The following is a 21,560-nucleotide window of genomic DNA, read 5'->3' on the forward strand; positions in this document are numbered from 1 at the left end:
GTAAGGCGAAAATACAACATTAATTTTAGTCAAGTAGCTGTCGAACTCACAGAATGAAACTGAACGCAATGCCATTTTTCAGCAAGACCGTATACTCGTAGCATCGTCAGTCCACCGCTCATGGCAAAGGCAGTGAAATTGACAAGAAGAGCGGGGTAGTAGTTGCGCTAAGAAGGATAGCACGCTTTTCTGTACCTCTCTTTGTTTTAACTTTCTGAGCGTGTTTTTAATCCAAACATATCATATCTATATGTTTTTGGAATCAGGAACCGACAAGGAATAAGATGAAAGTGTTTTTACATTGATTTGGACAATTTAATTTTGATAATAATTTTTATATATTTAATTTTCAGAGCTTGTTTTTAATCCGAATATTATACGTTATTTGCGTGTTTGACCAAAATATGACATTTTACACAGATCGAGACAGTCATTGTTCTCCGAGACCGCGCTAGCGGTCGAGGTGAACAATGACTGTCGAGATCTGTGTAAAATGTCATATTTTGGTCAAACACGCAAATAACATTTATGTATCGATCGAATTCCTTTCAGGTACTATGACTTTGTTGTTGTTTTGACGATTGAACGAGCACACAAACACATGCATGCAATCCACATGCAATCAAACACATAAGCTTCATATTTGGGCGTTTCAGGTTGACCGAAACTTCAAAGGAACTACAAAACACACGTCATGTACTCACTTTGTTGTTGTTTTGACATTGAACAGCACACACACATGCAATCAAACACATGACGTTTTTTGTTTTTTAGTTCCTTTGAAGTTTCGGTCAACCTGAAAAGCCAAATTATAAAGTTTTGTCGGCCTCTGACGTCACATGACTCAAAGAAGGGAAATCCAATCTCCAATCGATACATAACATATTTATATGTTTTTGGAATCAGCAAATGATGGAAAATACGATGAACGTAAATTTGGATCGTTTTATAATTTTTTTTTTTTTTTTTACAATTTTCAGATTTTTAATGACCAAAGTCATTAAATAATTTTTAAGCCACCAAGCTGAAATGCAATAGCAAAGTCCGGACTTTGTCGAAGATTACTTGACCAAAATTTCAACCAATTTGGTTGAAAAATGAGGGCGTGACAGTGCTGCCTCAACTTTCACGAAAAGCCGGATATGACGTCATCAAAGACATTTATCAAAAAAATGAAAAAAAATGTTCGGGGATTTCATACCCAGGAACTCTCATGTCAAATTTCATAAAGATCGGTCCAGTAGTTTAGTCTGAATCGCTCTACACACACACACACACACGCACACACGCACATACTCCACGACCCTCGTTTCGATTCCCCCTCGATGTTAAAATATTTAGTCAAAACTTGACTAAATATAACAACATGAAGATATTTTGTGTATTATAAAATTGTTAAACTCGCAGACAGACATACGTAAGGCTTACACACCATCACTCGTAAATGAACACATTGAAAGCATGTCTATTCGACAAAAACGGCTTTTATTTAAAAACAACTTGAAAAACCTGAAATCCTCAAAATCTGCCGGCACCTTCTGGTTACTGGACGTACAGAGGCGAATGGATACATGGTGCCGTTTTTTTCCACCTTTGTAGCCACATGTTTGACGCATCAAAGTCTTGAAGTTTCAGACCCGCCCCTAACTGTCGCGCTTTTCTCTGCAAGTCTTTTTTTTCTAACAACTCGCCCTTCGCTTCTTTCTTCTGGTAGAAACTCAAAAAGTATCATCAGTGACCTCCAACTCCTCCGACTTCACAGTCCGACCAGGGTGCAGTTTCAACTTTCGCTTTTCTCTGCTAGCTTCATGCTGCAGGACATCTCTGTTAGCTCGCCACATCCTAATTTGTTTTCTGTCGTCACCAAACTCTTGAATTCTACTGAGTAAGATTTTCGCTTCGGCATTTTCTTGGAAAGAAGCGCCAAAAAGCAAGGAGAAGACACTCTGACACGACATTCTTCGGCATTCCTTTGTTCTCTCCCTGTTCTCGATTTTTCGTTATTTTTTTTTAGCCATGCAAATTGAGGGGTGGGCGTTTACTCAGTACTTCACCTTTTGCACGGATTTTGCTCCAAGGTGGGGGATGGGCGTTTACAATGTTATGGGCTTATACTCGGTACTTTACGGTACTTGACTAAATGTAAAAGCACAAGAGATTTTATGTGTATATTGCTATTCTGATAGAAACGTGGGGGCATTCACAGGTTGTGTTTGGATATGGTCACACAGCCCTTTTCCAATCATCGGGCCATATTCCCCAGAAAGTTGCTGAGTATCCTTTTCATATTCGCACTAACAAAGACGTATGTTTCCGGTTTCTTCGACGTGTATGAAGTACACGCATACCGGGCCAGGTTTGCTTCTTTGGCTGGTCGATAGAAAATGCAATGTTCACATTTGTACATGTTGTCAAATTTTGATTACATGTTTTAACAAAGAGAGGGAATCCGAACGAGCGTCGTAGTGTATGTGTGTATGTGTGGACGTATAAAGGGATTCCGCGAAAATTACTAGACCGATCTTCATGAGATTTCCTGGGTATGATATCCCCAAAAGCTATTTTCATTTGTGTATGTGAGTGTAATTATGCACATTCACTTTTGGCCAATTTAAATAAGCTTGATGTGGAATTTCTTATCTATTGGTCAAACGGTCACTTCAGCAGGCACTGTCAAAACAACGATGGGGCCGGCCAATGGTCACAATAACGAGGGGAAAACAAGTATGTGTGTATGTGTGTGTGTGTGTGTGTATGTGCGTGTGTGTGTGTGTGTGTGTGTGTGTGTGTAAGCTTACTCTGTGCCATTCCTTAGTGAAATATCAGACAAGTGGAAATCCACCCGATGAAAGCCGTACAGGTACCACGTGCAGCTGAGTCCCACATGGTAGGTGTGCGGGTAGTTTGGGCTCACAATGTGCCCGTACTTAACATCGTCAGCGGCGTGGATATCATACCCGCAACCTAAGCAACAGAGATCATTTGAGTTGATGCAAATGTGTGCAACATCAGAAAATGTGAGTCCCGCATGTGCTGATTATTACAAACAAAAAGTACACTTGTCAGCGAACAACAATAACGCTTTCTTTTTGATGGTGCGAGCATATTCTATTTAAATAAATATTACAATGAGGTTTTCTCTCTCAGCAGCAAAGCAATATTTCTTTTATCTGATTAAAAAAAACTGTCTGTAGTTTCCAGCGCACAAACACAAATAATAAAATTCAAAAAAAGAAAGAAAAAAATAAAGAAGTTATTGGGACGTTCAATTTATGACTCATCAAAACATGACATTAACACGTACGTCTACCTACCGGTGGACAGACAGAGACAAACATACATGGTACGAATAATGAACTTTGCTCGGAAAGCATTTCAAGAATAATTTCGTTTCTCCTCAACTTGAGGACTTGTTACTTACCTTCCAGTGTGACCTCTGCACTTCTAATCTGCTCAGGGGAAAATGGAATATCGTCCAGACTTGCCAGATCTGCCCAAACAGAAAACTATACATTATTCAAATCTATATTTGAAATACATGTGTATATGCGATCTTTTTTTACGCAGGCTCTATGTTCAGTCCGAAACCAAGAGATAAGGAGACAAAAGTTAGAAGACAACTGGCAAACAGTGTAAGCCGTGAGTTATATCTGTAACCGAAAAATGGATAAACAAAGACATGCATGCGCTTGTTCGCTGTTCGCTTCACGGATAGAAAAAGGATGGCTTTTCTGCTTTGATGATTGATTAATTTGGGGTCTTCACTGCTATCTAATATGAATGGAAAATTGAAGACTCGTACAGGTAAAGGGAGATAACAATTGACTTGCCTGGACCTGGTCTGTCTTGGTTACTCCCACGACTCCATTTGTCACAGTTTTTCTGGAGAAAAACGAACGACCTTGTAAAGTAGCGTTTGTATTCGTCGCCCCCTGGGATAGTATAATAGTTTGTAACTATTGGTAATTCTGGATGAGTCCATCTCTCGACAGAGGGTGGCTCACGTGCTCCAACATTATAATGAGCCAGAACAAAATGCTGCAGAAAAAGTGTAAACAGGTTTTCTGCAGTATAACAACATCACCGTTTTACTGCAGCATTCTTGATTTCAATTTTACTGCAGTAAAATGTTTTGCTCCAGAAAAAACCCGTTGCTTCGGCGAAAGAGGACATTATGCAGAAATGCTGCAGAAAAGACAGTTTTTCTCCAGCATTTTGGTTTTTCTGCAGAATAACTGAATAATGTCATAATCCGCCAAGGATAGAACTGTTTTTCATATTTATTTAAGGATGTCGATAATTCTGTTAACGTGATCGGACTATCAATTCCTGTCTTCCGCTGTTGTGTTAATTGTCGAACTTTAACACCATCCAAAAACTGTTCAACCAAATTGTCATCAAACTCAAAATTGTTTTCGTATCTCCTTCTAAAAAACTGTACTTGTTCAGTCAAAATATCATCCTGATTTGTTATCACCTGACCATCTGCTTTAGCCAGACGATCCATAATTTTCGCGTTTGAGTGTGTCTTTTCCATATTGAGAAAATACTGTGTATTTTTTCTCCTTCTTCAATAAATTTAATTCGGGACCTAATTCGGGACTTGTATTGAATAAATTTCCAATTCTACGTTTACTTTATCTTTTTCCATCAACAATTCGTTATTATCTTGATCTAAAACAAGGGCTTTATCAATCCCATTCAAACTTTCCAAAAATTCCACATGTCTGTAAAACTTACATCTATTTTTGTCCTTACTGTACTGAATACAGAATTCTCTTATTTTAATCTTACACATGTCCCATTTAACGTGATCCTCCATTATTTCATCTTGTATCTCACATTCTTCCAACATCAAATTCAATTCATCAACAAAGACATGATCCTTTAACAAACTATCATTACATTTCCAATATGATGGACCCCGCTGAAATGAAGATAATTTATATGTTATGCTAACCGACAGATGGTCGGATTGTGCAACAGAACATAATTATACTACAATCTCTAATATTATTTAAAACAGAATCAGTAACAAATTTATAATCCAATCTGCGAGCAATGAAAGGATTTTTTTCTTGACCACGTAAATGACTATGGTTGTTTTATTTTAATTTTAATTTTAATCACGAGTGAAATCATACCTCCAAGGCGGAAGACAGAAGGCACAACAGAAATGTTTCGCTCAGCAACATTGTTCCCTGAAACAGTCATAAAGGAAAATGATCATGCAGACTGAGAGGAAAGGGCTATATATAATTTCGTGTCAATATTCCAATGTGGTTTCTTCTTATTCCTTTGTCTTGTTGGCAATTCTTTCCTCTTTGCCAGTTTTTGTATCCATGGAAATGAATTACAGGCAACAACGTTTGTCCAAACGAGTATGTTTTTTCCAACATAAAAACAACTATGAAGTATCCCTTGGAATACATGGGATCATGTCATATTCATAGACAATATGAACTTTCTGATCAATTCAAATTGCACCAATCAGAAGAATGTATGTTACAATTATAATAATTAACTTTACATTTTCGATGCGCATCGATTAAGCACTGGAGCAATCAAAGAAATACATCAGATGGTAATTGTTTGTTTTTTTGACAATCTTCTCAAAATCGAAAGGATTTTGTCTAAAACCCCTATCCTTATGAATTACAGATCAGTCTATCTTTCCGCAAATACGAGAACACCACAACCCTATGGAGCGCCTCAGACAGGCAGACACAGCGTTACGGAATCTTTCTCCTGCCTTTAACTGTATCTTTTTCTCTGATCAGCTGTCCCTGCTCCTTGTCAACGCCTGGGAGACATGATCAGTCAATGATGTCTGTCAGCAGATTGTCAGCCTTTATATAATGTTCATGGCGCTATCTTGTATTGCTATCATGGTGAATAGGCACGCCCCCCTCTCTCATACTCTCTCAAAACCACCAGCACCCAATTCCAAAGGCAGTCACACACATTCTCAAAAACGCACGCACGCACGCACGCACGCACGCACGCACACACGCACACATACACACACACACACACACACGCACACACATGCACACACACACACACACACACACACACACACACACATATATATATACAAACACACACAGGCACACACACAAATGCTGACGTGTCAGTTAAGAAGAACACCTTGATACGCGATTATTGTATGAGTTGAAGTTTTTGTGGGGTTGTCCTGAAATTGATTGACAGCTTATTCCGATGCCGACGTGTAAGTTGCGATGACAACATTGATGCGAGTATAGCGCGAGTTGCCTTTTTTTTATATTTAGTCAAGTTTTGACTAAATATTTTAACATCGAGGGGGAATCGAAACGAGGGTCGTGGTGTATGTGCGTGTGTGCGTGCGTGTGTGCGTGTGTGTGTGTGTGTGTGTGTGTGTGTGTGTGTGTGTGTGTGTAGAGCGATTCGGACTAAACTACTGGACCGATCTTTATGAAATTTGACATGAGAGTTCCTGGGTATGAAATCCACGAACACTTTTTTCATTTTTTTGATAAATATCTTTGATGACGTCATATCCGGCTTTTCGTGAAAGTTGAGGCGGCACTGTCACGCCCTCATTTTTCAACCAAATTGGTTGAAATTTTGGTCAAGTAATCTTCGACGAAGCCCGGGGTTCGGTATTGCATTTCAGCTTGGTGGCTTAAAAATTAATTAATGACTTTGGTCATTAAAAATCTGAAAATTGTAAAAAAAAATTAAAATTTATAAAACGATCCAAATTTACGTTTATCTTATTTTCCATCATTTGCTGATTCCAAAAACATATAAATATGTTATATTTGGATTAAAAACAAGCTCTGAAAATTAAATATATAAAAATTATTATCACAATTTTTTTTTCGAAATCAATTTAAAAACACTTTTATCTTATTCCTTGTCGGTTCCTGATTCCAAAAATATATAGATATGATATGTTTGGATTAAAAACACGCTCAGAAAGTTAAGACGAAGAGAGGTACAGAAAAGCGTGCTATCCTTCTCAGCGCAACGAATACCCCGCTCTTCTTGTCAATTCCACGGGCACTGCCTTTGCCACGGGCGGTAGAGTGACGATGATACGAGTATACGGTCTTGCTGCGTTGCGTTGCGTTCAGTTTCATTCTGTGAGTTCGACAGCTACTTGACTAAATATTGTATTTTCGCCTTACGCGACTTGTTTTTTAGCTATCCTGAACATCATGGACAGCCTATTCCGATGCTGACGTGTAAGTTGAGAACAACATTGATGCAAGTACAGTGCAAGGTGCAAGATTTGCAGGACTATTCTGAACATGATTCGCAGCATATTCCAGACTGCCTCCACACCGTCCCCTTGTTAATCTTGTCATGTCACAAGTCAATGCTGTATCCGACCGAATTCTGCTATACATATTATTCAAGTTAGTGAGACATCTCAGTTCCAGAAAAGATTTATAGAGCAAATAAAGAAAATGATTTATTGAACGAAGCACTGTGATATTGTGTATACCGATATTGTCAGTAACTCAAGAGAACAAAAAAAAGTTTCACCACGCACATTTTGCTACGTTCATTTGGATAACTTCAAATTGTGGACAGGCCGTGTTAGATCAACTTGTTTGTGTGATGTTTCAAATTTGCAGACACAGCTCTTTTTCATATTTATGTTAGTAAATTTCAATTTAGCTTTGAGCTAAAACGTGCAGTACTTGCATGAAGACTTCATTAGTTATTTGCAATTCCAAACCTTCGCGCTTGTATTGGCACGACCGGTCGATTGAATGTGGCTGCTGTGCAAAGTGACGCCCCCTGATTTGACATTGACAGGCTGTTCCTTGTTCGAGGCCCGGTTTGCTCATTTTCAAAAAAACATTTGGTATGTTTTGCGTGTTGTATCTACACTCCTCGGGGAGGCTAGTGCTAAATATGGACGGCGAGAATGCTCTGAACCCTACATGTATTCAATCGTCATAGTTGTCTCCTTCACATTTGCCGAAAATGTTTATAAACTTATAAACGATAGCGTAGGGAAAGCTAAACTTCTCCTCGACCAGTTCAAATCAGTATTCACAAAGAGTGCTAACTTCACCCCCCCTCCCCCACCCCCCGCCGTCAGTCCCATAGAGCAGATTGAAGTGACCACAGCTGGAGTAGCTAAACTGCTACGTGACCTCAACCCCGCCAAAGCCCCAGGCCCCGACAGCATACCCAACCTGGTCCTAAAGACCTGCGCCGACCAGATTGCTCCTGCTCTCCGTGCAATCTTCCAGAGATCCCTGGATAGCGGTTCTCTCCCTTCCGACTGGCTCCAGGCCAACATCTCCTGTGTATTCAAAAAGGGTGATCGCCACCTCCCCGCGAACTACCGTCCCATCTCCCTCACTTCCATCCCTTGCAAACTCCTAGAACATATTATATGCCGCCACATCTTCACACATCTCGACTCGTATAACATCCTCACGCATCTAAACCATGGTTTCCGTTCTGGATTATCGTGCGAAACCCAACTTCTCACCACAACCCACGACCTCTTGACCTCCTTCGACCAAAGAAAACAAGTAGATGTCGCTGTGCTTGATTTTTCTAAAGCGTTCGACACTGTTCCCCACCCCCACCTCCTCCACAAACTCTCCTGGTATGGCATAAACGGCCCCCTACTCAACTGGCTCACGTCGTTCCTCACTAAGCGCTCCATGAAAGTTGTACTCGAGGGTACCTCATCCGAATCAACTACAGTAGACTCTGGCGTCCCGCAGGGGACGGTGCTCGGCCCACTACTCTTCCTTGTCCATATTAACGACCTGCCAGCCTCCGTATCGTCCCACGTCCGCTTGTTCGCCGACGACTGCCTGCTCTATAGGGAAATAAACTCCTTCACGGACCACCAATCCCTGCAACAAGACCTCAGACACCTCGAAGAATGGGCGGTTACCTGGGGCATGCGCTTCAACGCCTCTAAATGCTATATCCTCAGTATAAACAAATCCTCTGACTTCTACTACCAACTGGACAACAGCATCCTCCAAAACGTTAGATCCACACCCTACCTTGGCATTCTCCTCTCAGACGACATGAAATGGAGCCCCCACATTTCTTCTATCACTAAAAAAGCTAACTGCACCCTTGGCTTCCTTCGCCGCAACCTCCAACGCTGCCCGCCTCGTTGCCGTCAGCAGGCCTACCTCTCCCTTGTGCGTCCCCTCCTGGAGTACGGGGCGGTTGTCTGGGACCCCTACCTGAAGAAAGACATTGACTGCATCGAACGCGTACAACGCAAAGCATCAAGGTTTATCACAGGCGACTTCAGGTCGTCGACCCCCGGCAGCGTCACCAGACTCCTAGAGAAAACTGGACTTCAACCTCTGCAACAGCGACGTCAACAACTCCGTCTGACGTTCTTCTATAGGGTGGTTGAGGGGCTGGTACCGGCACTACCATCACACCAGTTCTTAACTGAGCAGAAGCAAGGCCGTAAAATCAGGCCAGTGAGACACCCTGACCATCACACATCCAACATCGTCTCACAGTTTTCAAGAAACAATTCTAGACCCTATTCAGTGCCCCAAGGCCGCACTGATCAGTTTAGGAACTCCTTTTTTGTGAAGACGGCACAAGACTGGAATCTACTTGAGGACAATACTGTAACCTCCAAAAGCATTGGCATCTTTAAAGCCAAGCTAGCAGCCGTACACCACCATTAGGCTGCCGCACTCTCCCCCGCTGCATTTACGCCAGTCTTCTGGTATCCAGCAGCGTAATCCATCAAGATCAAGATTTGCTGAGCGTTTAAAAGCGCGTTATTATGTCTGTCGCGAGATGGGTTGCGGGTAGTTTTTAAATCGACAAACCGCCAGCCGCGGTGTGTATTGTGTCCGTGTTCGTGACCGCATTGCGGGGAGCACGTGAATTTGGTGCGTCGCTAGCGCTCACCTGTCGTCTGCGCTCAGCGCTGAACGGGATTCGGGGCAGAAGCCAAAGAACTTTGAAAGCAGTAACACCTCGATTGTGTGTTCTGGAATGTGGCGCGACTGCTGTCGGCCCAAGTACGTGGTGTGACTGATGTCAACCCGGTCAAGTTTTCAACATTATTGTTGACGTCGGCTGTGCCGTGAAAAGGGAAATATCCACCAGGGGAAGGATAGAGGTTCTTCCATGTGAGTATTTTTGTGTGTGTAAATTATGTCTTCTGTTGTCCACGTGTTTTGGTCTCTAGTTTGTGTTGTAGGTCAGGTGGAGGGTGGTAAAAGGGAGGTAGAATTTAGCTCATGGCCTTTTCACTTATTTCATTCCCCCTTCATTGTCATTCACGCTCATTTTGTGGTTATCATTCCATGCTCTGAAATAAGCGTGTTTTTCTGATTGGAAAATGTTACATGAATTTGTGAAATGAGTCTAAAGTTGCAAGACTCGCAAGTGACAGTAAGGTTGATTTTTGGTCACACACTCCAGTTAGCTTTTGTGTAAATATTATGGAGTGACCTCTGTTTTGTTTGTTGGCTAAACTCTTTTTGCCTTGTGAATCATTTCGCATTTGAGTACCATGTGTTCTAATTATGGCCTTATAGGCCTGTGTTTTTCTTTCATTTATTTATCGAGCACGGCCTCATCTGCAAACTGAAAAGGGTGCCTGCGTGGAGCTTCGTCACAAGGGCGAGATTGTCGTCTGGAGTCCCGCTGCCCGTCGTTGGCCATCCTCGCCGTCGCCGATATCGTCTTGTCATCTGTCATCTACTCGTCTGTCATCGTCGCCGTCACTGCTTCCCTGACAGTGCAGGCTGTTCGTCGTTCTCAGCGCACTGGGTCAGGGGAGGCCATCGTCTATCGTCAGCGTCTATTCGTCTTCCTCTTTCCCCCTTCATCAGTTCTGCCCAACGCTTGCAGACAGGGGTCGAAGGAGGGGGAGATATCTACATCGTGTCTATTCGTCTTCCTCTTTCCCCCTTCATCGATACTGCTCAACGCCTGCAGTAAGGGGGTAGAAGGAGGGGGAGATGTTTCATCGTCTGTTCGTCTAACTCCTTTCAACGTTACTGCTCAACGCTTGCAGTAAGGGGGTAGGCAGGGGAGATCATCATCTTCGCACTCACTCAGCGCAAGCATCTAGTTGGCGTTCGTCACACTCGCCATTCGCATCTTGGCTGATTTAAAGGGAAGTAACTTTCACATGTCATTCTAGCTTGAACAAGCGCCAGTCATTGCTCGAGGGTTTATAACCCGAGTTCGGCGTAGATATGTTGGTGAAGAACACGTTTGCACTCACCTTTAAGGCCGTACGGGTGGCATTGTCGCACATTCAGCTACCTTAGTATTTCATTGACAAAAGTGACAGTTGTGTTGTTTATTCTTGCTTTCTCACATGTGTGCGTGGCCTTATGTATGTCGTTGCCATAACCACATGTATGTTGATGTGCAATTGTGTTGACATGATGTTTTGCATTGTCATCATTGCCGCCACCCTTCATTCCTGATCATCAATCATCATCATCATCATCACTAACTTTCTTGTGCAGCAGTAGAGCAGAGCCCGGCAGTTCTTGTTCATTCCCCCATCATTTCATCAACATCCTTTCATTCTCATCCACTCATCCTTTATTTTCTAGAAGCAATAAAGTCTTCATTTGTTGAACTTTACCACTTGAGTTCCTGACTCCTTCTGTGTGAGAAGTTAAGGTCCTACCTATCAGGTTGGTCGCGACATTGGCGAGCTTGCCAGGATTTATCCAAATTTCATATCGCTCGGGAACTCATTTGGTTTTGTCCTGGGTGTTAGGTTGTTTTGTTTCGTCATTGTTTGTCTTTGTGTTGTTTCGTGTTTGAACGCGGTTGTGTCACACTTGTGGCACAACGCAGTATCTTTTGACCTGCTTTCAAAGGCTGCTCAGAGTGCTGTTGGTTGTGTTATGTCAATGCTCACCCGGTCCAGGGCCATGGCTGAGAAAGGAGCGGTGAGTCAGACTGAAGAGGTGCAAGCAGGACATGGGCAGGAGGACTGGCAGCCTCGACCTCCTTTTCATACTACACCTCGGGGTATGCTGGGGTCAGCGTCTTCACCGGGAAGGGGGCGCGGTAGAGGTAAGCTGTTTGATGATCGTACTGTCCGACAAAGTGGCGGCTATCCTGCGCCTGGTCAAGCGGAAGGGGGGTTTGTCACGCTGTCAAAAGGTGATGGGGAACTCAAACACCATATTCCGCAGTTTCCTTCTCCCCAGGGGGACACCAGCGCTATGCTCTTGCAGTTTCTGCAGGTGGATAGAGAAGAGCGTAGGCGGCGTGAGCAGAAAGAAGAAGAAGAGCGTAAGCGTCGTGAAGAGAAAGAGGCAGAAGAGAAGGAGAAGGAACGGAAGTTCTGGCAGTTCATGTTTGAGCGTGAAACCGATAGGGAAAGAGCCAGATTAGAGAGGGAGGAGAAGAGAGAGAAAGCGAGAGTGGAGAAAGAGGAGAAGACCATAAAGGGAGTCAAGATTCCGACTTTGGAGGACAAGGACAACATTGAGGAGTATTTGGACCAGTTTGAGAAGATCGCTGGAACCCAAGGGTGGAAGAAGGAGACATGGATAGCTCGGCTTTTGCCTCAGCTCAGGGGTACAGCTAGGTCCTTATACTTTACACTTCCAACGGAGGAGGCAGGGAACTATGACCAGTTCCGAGATGCGCTCATGAAGCGGTTTAATCTCACGGCAGAGGGGTATAGGAAAAAGTTTCGAGAGTCGAGGAAAGAACAAAGCGAAACTTTTGCCCAGTTTGTTGTCAGGATTAAGAGCTATTTCAAGAAGTGGGTCTGCCTGTGCAAGAAAGATTTCGAGAAAGGTGAGGACCTCCAGGACGTCATCCTGACAGAACAGCTGATGGAAACCTTGTCGGCTGATTTAATGGTCAAGGTCAAGGAGCGTAGGCCTGCAAATGTGGTTGAAGCGGCAGAAGCCGCAGACGTGGTGATTGAAGTAAAGAAGGGCGTCAGAAAACCTCAGGTTGCCCCTACTGACGTAAACCCATCTGGGGAGGGTTCGGGTGTAGACACAAGAGGGGAGGGGAACAAGGGAGGTAAGACCATACAAGAAGCTAAGGAAGAAGGTCTGTGTTTCAAGTGTTTCCAGCACGGACATCTGAGGAAAGACTGTAAGAAGGTGGGTATGGTCGTCAGTTTCCCAGGGAAAGTTGTTTCAGGTGGTGTGCCTTCTCTTTGCGAGTCCTGTCATAAAAAGGATTTTGAGCCTCGGTGTACAGTCCAGGTGAATGGAATTTAGGTACCTGCCCTCAGGGATACGGGCGCTGAGTCTCTGATCATTGATACAAGCCTTGTCCCTTGTGGCGCTTTGACTGGGAGGAAACAGAATGTCACCTTCGCCTCCACCAACTACCAGACTGTCTGTGACACTGCTGTTGTCGATGTAGTTTCCCCATTCTTTGCTGGAAAAGCACTTGCCCTTGTCATGGAGAATCCCTTGTTCCCGGTTATTATTGGCAACCATGTAGAGATGGAAACGGGTCAGGTGTTGCGGGTGCCAGTCTACAGCAAGGATCCTGAAGTGGGCGCAGTAGAAACTAGGGCGCAGGTGCGCAAGAAACAGGTTCCTGGAAAACCCCTTCCCGTCTCTAAGCCTTTGATTGGTCAGACAGGACCAGAAGGAGTGGCCCAGATGCAGTCTGAAGACGACACTTTGGAGAAAGTTCGTGAGTATGCCCAGACTGGGAAACAGTTTGGCTCAGGTGTTGGCACTATCCATTTCGTGAAGAAGAAGTCTCTGTACTATAGGGCATTTTCGGGACCGGCAGGGTCATACAGTCAGTTGGTTGTCCCCAAGCAGCTGCGACAAGAGGTTCTGCGGTTGGCTCATGATTCCCCTATGGCTGGACACCTCGGTGCAAAGAAGACTAGGGAGAGAGTGTGGCAAACTTTCTATTGGCCTGGACTTTGTGCCGACGTGAGAAGGTATTGTGCGTCGTGCGTCGTGTGTCAACGCACAGTTCCCAGAGGCGTCGTCAGGAAGGCCCCGCTGGAACAGATGCCATTGATGGATGAACCTTTCAAACGTGTAGCAGTCGATTTGGTTGGGCCCATTCTTCCCGCCTCTGGGCGTGGTTTTCGTAGAATGTCCTAGATCTGTCTTCGCGTTCAAGTTCTTTGTTGTGTTCCTGCAACATTCTCGCTCTGGATTCATTACAAAACTGGTAGTTTTGTCTTGGTGGGGGGATATGTCGCGAGATGGGTTGCGGGTAGTTTTTAAATCGACAAACCGCCAGCCGCGGTGTGTATTGTGTCCGTGTTCGTGACCGCATTGCGGGGAGCACGTGAATTTGGTGCGTCGCTAGCGCTCACCTGTCGTCTGCGCTCAGCGCTGAACGGGATTCGGGGCAGAAGCCAAAGAACTTTGAAAGCAGTAACACCTCGATTGTGTGTTCTGGAATGTGGCGCGACTGCTGTCGGCCCAAGTACGTGGTGTGACTCATGTCAACCCGGTCAAGTTTTCAACATTATTGTTGACGTCGGCTTTGCCGTGAAAAGGGAAATATTCACCAGGGGAAGGATAGAGGTTCTTCCATGTGAGTATTTTTTGTGTGTGTAAATGTCTTCTGTTGTCCACGTGTTTTGGTCTCTAGTTTGTGTTGTAGGTCGGGTGGAGGGTGGTAAAAGGGAGGTAGAATTTAGCTCATGGCCTTTTCACTTATTTCATTCCCCCTTCATTGTCAGTCACGCTCATTTTTGGTTATCATTCCATGCTCTGAAATAAGCGTGTTTTTCTGGTTGGAAAATGTTACATGAATTTGTGAAATGAGTCTAAAGTTACAAGACTTGAAAGTGACAGTAAGGTTGATTTTTGGTCACACACTCCAGTTAGCTTTTGTGTAAATATTATGGAGTGACCTCTGTTTTGTTTGTTGGCTAAACTCTTTTTGCCTTGTAAATCATTTCGCATTTGAGTACCAGGTGTTCTAATTATGGCCTTATAGGCCTGTTGTTTTTCTTTCATTTATTTATCGAGCACGGCCTCATCTGCAAACTGAAAGGGGTGCCTGCGTGGAGCTTCGTCACAAGGGCGAGATTGTCGTCTGGAGTCCCGCTGCCCGTCGTTGGCCGTCCTCGCCGTCGCCGATATCGTCTTGTCATCTGTCATCTACTCGTCTGTCATCATCGCCGTCACTGCTTCCCTGACAGTGCAGGCTGTTCGTCGTTCTCAGCGCACTGGGTCAGGGGAGGCCATCGTCTATCGTCAGCGTCTATTCGTCTTCCTCTTTCCCCCTTCATCAGTTCTGCCCAACGCTTGCAGACAGGGGTCGAAGGAGGGGGAGATATCTACATCGTGTCTATTCGTCTTCCTCTTTCCCCCTTCATCGATACTGCTCAACGCCTGCAGTAAGGGGGTAGGCAGGGGAGATCATCATCTTCGCACTCACTCCGTGTCATCAGCGCAAGCATCTAGTTGGCGTTCGTCACACTCGCCATTCGCATCTTGGCTGATTTAAAGGGAAGTAACTTTCACATGTCATTCTAGCTTGAACAAGCGCCAGTCATTGCTCGAGGGTTTATAACCCGAGTTCGGCGTAGATATGTTGGTGAAGAACACGTTTGCACTCACCTTTAAGGCCGTACGGGTGGCATTGTCGCACATTCAGCTACCTTAGTATTTCATTGACAAAAGTGACAGTTGTGTTGTTTATTCTTGCTTTCTCACATGTGTGCGTGGCCTTATGTATGTCGTTGCCATAACCACATGTATGTTGATGTGCAATTGTGTTGACATGATGTTTTGCATTATCATTGCCGCCACCCTTCATTCCTGATCATCAATCATCATCATCATCACTAACTTTCTTGTGCAGCGGTAGAGCAGAGCCCAGCAGTTCTTGTTCATTCCCCCATCATTTCATCAACGTCCTTTCATTCTCATCCACTCATCCTTTATTTTCTAGAAGCAATAAAGTCTTCATTTGTTGAACTTTACCACTTGAGTTCCTGACTCCTTCTGTATGAGAAGTTAAGGTCCTACCTATCAGGTTGGTCGCGACAATGTCGTCTGCTAGGGAAAAGTCAATCGAATCAGTCGACTGCAACATGCTGTCGGGATTACAATGACTCGTGCTATTCTGTTAAACATAGGGAAGTTTAGATGCATACATATTTGGTTAATGCGGAGACGACAAGCTACATGCCACAATGAAATAAAGGATGAGATGAGACTTCTCAAATAGAAAGAAGGGGTACAGGCGCATGAATATTCTCTCAGAGATTGATAGCGCACTCTTGGAGTGCGCTAACAATTTTAGTGCATTGCCAATCAGCTGTTCCACATTAATCATGTGACAGCAGTACTTTCTGACACTTTTTTTCTTCATTTGTACAAATTTGTAGTTATACAAAATGGGTTTTGAAATAGGTACATAGTAGGTTATCAGAAGCACCACAGTTCAGTATTTAAGGCACATGTGTGTTCTTATGGAGGGGGTAGGGGTGGGGTGGGATCTAAAGTTACTGACATTGTGGTGCTTCCAACAAACAAAACAAACAATGTGTACATGTGAAGATGTGTGTGAAATATTTGTAATGTGATTACTCTGCTGTGAAACCCAATTCCTGTGATATGAGAGGGTAAATTCACATAGTGCAATATCATATTTGATTGTATCCCTTTTATGTTTTATGTTTTATGTGTGTCGTCCTATACAATTGTTGTTATAATCGTTTACAGGCAGGCAGGGTGTGCCGAAGAAAAATTTCAATTGTTATGTAATATTTCAATGGACAATAAAGTGCTGTTATTGTTATTGTTATTATTGTTATACCCTGTCCGGTACCCTTTTCAACACTCTTGTTGTATAACTACAAATCTGAGAGAGAAAAAATAAATCGGTTGAAATACTATTAGGCCTCATGGAAACACAACAATTTGCCTTACCATATTCGATCTAGTCGGGTGTTTATGGGGGATAAGACTACCCCTCCTCTTGTTCACATACCAAAAATCAATCAGCACCCTGACTGCTTACTGTGGCGAGTTGAACATTGTTGAGGAATGAATTTCCAGTGCTTTTAACAAAATGATTCCAAAAGAATGACATACAGAGAGCACCCAGGTGGTTCATTGTTGGTAGAAAGAAATACCTTACCTTGGATGTGACAAAGTTGTATACATTTTGTATCATTTCAACTCTTTTAATTGCATGTTTGTTCGTTTTTATCTTGACATTTTGTCTAAATGGTTGGTACACAGTTGTCGTGTTTCCAATTCACCGGCAGAGTAACTGGATGTTTTCCAATCGTGTTTATGTAAAGCTCGTCTTCTGCAGTGATGATATTATTCAAAACTTCGCCAATATGCATGAATTTATGCAAATCTGTATGCATGTATTATGAGAGTTAGCGTGTCTGTGTGTGTGTGTGTGTGTGTGTGTGTGTGTGTGTGTGTGTGTGTATACGTGCGTTCGTGCGTTTGAGTGACTGTGTGTGTGTGTGTGTGTGTGTATGTGTGTGTGTATGGGTGTGTGTGAGAGAGAGAGAGTGTGTGTGTTTGTGTGTGTGTGTGTGTGTGTGTTAATGTGTGTGTGTGTGTTAATGTGTGTGTGTGTGTGTACGTGTGTATGTTTGTGTGTGTGTGTGTGTGTGTGTGTGTGTGTGTGTGTGTGTGTGTGTGTGTGTGTGTGTGTGTACTCCATACGTATTGAGATGTCTATTTTTTAATAGGTACGTGCTGGAAGAGTTAAGGCCAGTCTGTCCGAGATAGCATAGCAAATGGTGCATATAATATGAGGTGTAAACATGTGTCCATTTTCAGATAAATGTTGTGTTATACAAATACTCTGACTAATAATATTGAACTATGCTGATATGTATGCATGTCTAAAAATAATCTGGGTGCTCTCTGTGGGTTGTTTTTTGTTAGTTTATTTTCCAGTTTGCTTACAGCTCCATCGTTTGCTCTGAAAGAACAACACGTTGCGGACACAAAGTAGGCATACAAACAAAAAAAAACATTTTATGATCATTGGAAAAAAAACGTTTGATGAGATTGTTACATTTAGTCAAGTTCACACGAGAGTTCCTGGGAATGATATCCCCAGACGTTGTTTTAATTTTTTAGATAAATGTCTTTTATGGCGTCATATTCGGCGTTTTGTTAAAGTTGAGGCGGCACTGTCACACCCTCTCTTTTGAATTGATTGCCATTTTGGCAAAGGAATTTTCAACGAAGGCCGGACTTTGGTATTGTAAGCTTAAAACTTAATTAATGAGTTTGGTCATTAAAAATCTGAAATTGTTATTAACATTTTTTTTTATAAAACGATCCAAAACAATGTTATCTTATTCTTCAACATGTTCTTATTCCAAAAACATATAAATATGGTATATTTAGATTAAAAACAAGCTCTGAAATTAAAAAAAAATTAAAATTATGATTAAAATAAAATTTCCGAAATTGATTTAAAACCAATTCCATCTTATTCCCTGTTTCCAAAAACATATATTATGATATGTTGAGATTAAAAGCAAGCTCAGAGAGTTAAAAAGAATAGATACAGAAAATCGTGCTATCCTGCTCATCGCAACTACCGCGCTTTTCTGGTTTGTCAATTTCACTGCCATTACCTCGAGCGGTGGACTGACGATGCTACGAGTATACGGTCTTGGTGACAAAGTGCAGTGCGTTCAGTTTCAATCTGTGAGTTCGACAGCTTGAATAAATGTCGTATTTTCGCCTTACGCGACTTGTTTTTAAATATGTTCTACCCAAAGTATCTATATGAAGCTATCCACAGAAGAATAATAAACTTTCCACTAGCAGCGGTTTTATCTTAAAGTCTGATACCTATTACTCTCCTTTCAGATATTATCTTGGGAATAAGCACGTAAAGCCCTGATTTACCGGCCAATTATGTTTAGCCTCAGCTATTCTTGAAATAACAGAAAAAGTCAATTAAAATGAAAAAAAATATCTTGTACAAGGGGTAGAATAAAATCTTGACACCGAGTCAGCTAACGTTTAGATTGCATTTTTGTTAAAGTTCAGCAAAGTTTGATGGTAGGGTGAAAATGAAACTTTTTGTATGGTCAAGTAGTTGGCAAATAAACTTGTTGAAGTTGTAAAATTAATCAGAAGGTTTTTGATCCAATCATTCTTGAAAGCTGAGCAACTTTTGGTTAGGAGTTCATGAAACATTCTTTCTGAGGTCAATTGATTCGTAAATAAACTCAGCGTTTTAAGTTTTGTTGAACTGTTGCAACGAGTCAGTAGGGTGGTTTGATTAAAACAGGATTGAAAGGTAGGCAACATTCAGTGGGCGAGTGAATATAAAGTCAAGTGATTATTAATTATACATTCTACATGTACGTTGTGTTGTGTGTGCTGAAGTTTTGCTTCAAGTAAGAATAGCGGTGGAATCATAACACTTTAAAGGTGGCCAATATTGTTTCAAGTAAGAATAGCGGTGGGATTATAACACTTTAAAGGTGGCCAATATTGTTTCAAGTAAGAATAGCGGTGGGATTATAACACTTTAAAGGTGGCCAAGATTGTTTCAAGTAAGAATAGCGGTGGGATTATAACACTGTAAAGGTGGCCAAGATTGTTTCAAGTAAGAATAGCGGTAGGATTATAACACTTTAAAGGTGGCCAATATTGTTTCAAGTAAGAATAGCGGTAGGATTATGACACTTTAAAGGTGGCCAAAATTGTTTCAAGTGAGAACTTTAAAGGTGGCCAATATTGTTTCAAGTAAGAATAGCGGTGGGATTATAACACTTTAACGGTGGCCAAGATTGTTTCAAGTAAGAAAAGTGATAGGATTATAACACTTTAAAGGTGGCCAATATTGTTTCAAGTAAGAATAGTGGTAGGATTATAACACTTTAAAGGTGGCCAATATTGTTTCAAGTAAGAATAGCGGTAGGATTATAACACTTTAAAGGTGGCCAATATTGTTTCAAGTAAGAATAGCGGTGGGATTATAACACTTTAAAGGTGGCCAAGATTGTTTCAAGTAAGAATAGCGGTGGGATTATAACACTGTAAAGGTGGCCAAGATTGTTTCAAGTAAGAATAGCGGTAGGATTATAACACTTTAAAGGTGGCCAATATTGTTTCAAGTAAGAATAGCGGTAGGATTATAACACTTTAAAGGTGGCCAAAATTGTTTCAAGTGAGAACTTTAAAGGTGGCCAATATTGTTTCAAGTAAGAATAGCGGTGGGATTATAACACTTTAAAGGTGGCCAAGATTGTTTCAAGTAAGAAAAGTGGTAGGATTATAACACTTTAAAGGTGGCCAATATTGGTTCAAGTAAGAATAGTGGTAGGATTATAACACTTTAAAGGTGGCCAATATTGTTTCAAGTAAGAATAGCAGTGGGATTATAACACTGTAAAGGTGGCCAAGATTGTTTTAAGTAAGAATAGCGGTAGGATTATAACACTTTAAAGGTGGCCAATATTGTTTCAAGTAAGAATAGCGGTAGGGTTATGACACTTTAAAGGTGGCCAAAATTGTTTCAAGTGAGAACTTTAAAGGTGGCCAATATTGTTTCAAGTAAGAATAGCGGTGGGATTATAACACTTTAAAGGTGGCCAAGATTGTTTCAAGTAAGAAAAGTGGTAGGATTATAACACTTTAAAGGTGGCCAATATTGTTTCAAGTAAGAATAGTGGTAGGATTATAACACTTTAAAGGTGGCCAATATTGTTTCAAGTAAGAATAGCGGTAGGATTATAACACTTTAAAGGTGGCCAATATTGTTTCAAGTAAGAATAGCGGTGGGATTATAACACTTTAAAGGTGGCCAAGATTGTTTCAAGTAAGAATAGCGGTGGGATTATAACACTGTAAAGGTGGCCAAGATTGTTTCAAGTAAGAATAGCGGTAGGATTATAACACTTTAAAGGTGGCCAATATTGTTTCAAGTAAGAATAGCGGTAGGATTATGACACTTTAAAGGTGGCCAAAATTGTTTCAAGTAAAAACTTTAAAGGTGGCCAATATTGTTTCAAGTAAGAATAGCGGTGGGATTATAACACTTTAAAGGTGGCCAAGATTGTTTCAAGTAAGAAAAGTGGTAGGATTATAACACTTTTAAGGTGGCCAATATTGGTTCAAGTAAGAATAGTGGTAGGATTATAACACTTTAAAGGTAGCCAATATTGTTTCAAGTAAGAATAGCGGTAGGATTATAACACTTTAAAGGTGGCCAATATTGTTTCAAGTAAGAATAGCGGTGGGATTATAACACTTTAAAGGTGGCCAATATTGTTTCAAGTAAGAATAGCGGTAGGATTATAACACTTTAAAGGTGGCCAATATTGTTTCAAGTAAGAATAGCGGTAGGATTATAACACTTTAAATGTGGCCAATATTGTTTCAAGTAAGAATAGCGGTAGGATTATTACACTTTAAAGGTGGCCAATATTGTGTCAAGTAAGAATAGCGGTGGGATTATAACACTTTAAAGGTGGCCAATATTGTTTCAAGTAAGAATAGCGGTGGGATTATAACACTTTAAAGGTGGCCAATATTGTTTCAAGTAAGAATAGCGGTGGGATTATAACACTGGTGGCCAATATTGTTTCAAGTAAGAATAGCGGTGGGATTATA

At 41.9% G+C, this 21,560-nt stretch overlaps 1 protein-coding gene and 1 long non-coding RNA gene across 2 annotated transcripts in view; one reads left to right on the forward strand and one right to left on the reverse strand.

Annotated features, from left to right (window-relative positions):
* The window catches only part of LOC138961412 (probable insulin-like peptide 7), a 106,953-nt gene that overhangs the window by 28,391 nt on the left and 57,002 nt on the right, over window positions 1-21,560 (forward strand). The window lies entirely within an intron of this gene.
* On the reverse strand, window positions 1,469-3,493 carry LOC138961411 (uncharacterized). The gene is made up of 2 exons (XR_011454175.1): window positions 3,422-3,493; window positions 1,469-2,964 (listed from the first exon to the last, which is right to left on the reverse strand). It is a non-coding gene; the product is annotated as an uncharacterized lncRNA (long non-coding RNA).

Source organism: Littorina saxatilis, linkage group LG3 (genome assembly GCF_037325665.1).
Source record: "Littorina saxatilis isolate snail1 linkage group LG3, US_GU_Lsax_2.0, whole genome shotgun sequence".
In the NCBI taxonomy this organism is placed as follows: Eukaryota; Metazoa; Mollusca; class Gastropoda; order Littorinimorpha; family Littorinidae; genus Littorina; species Littorina saxatilis.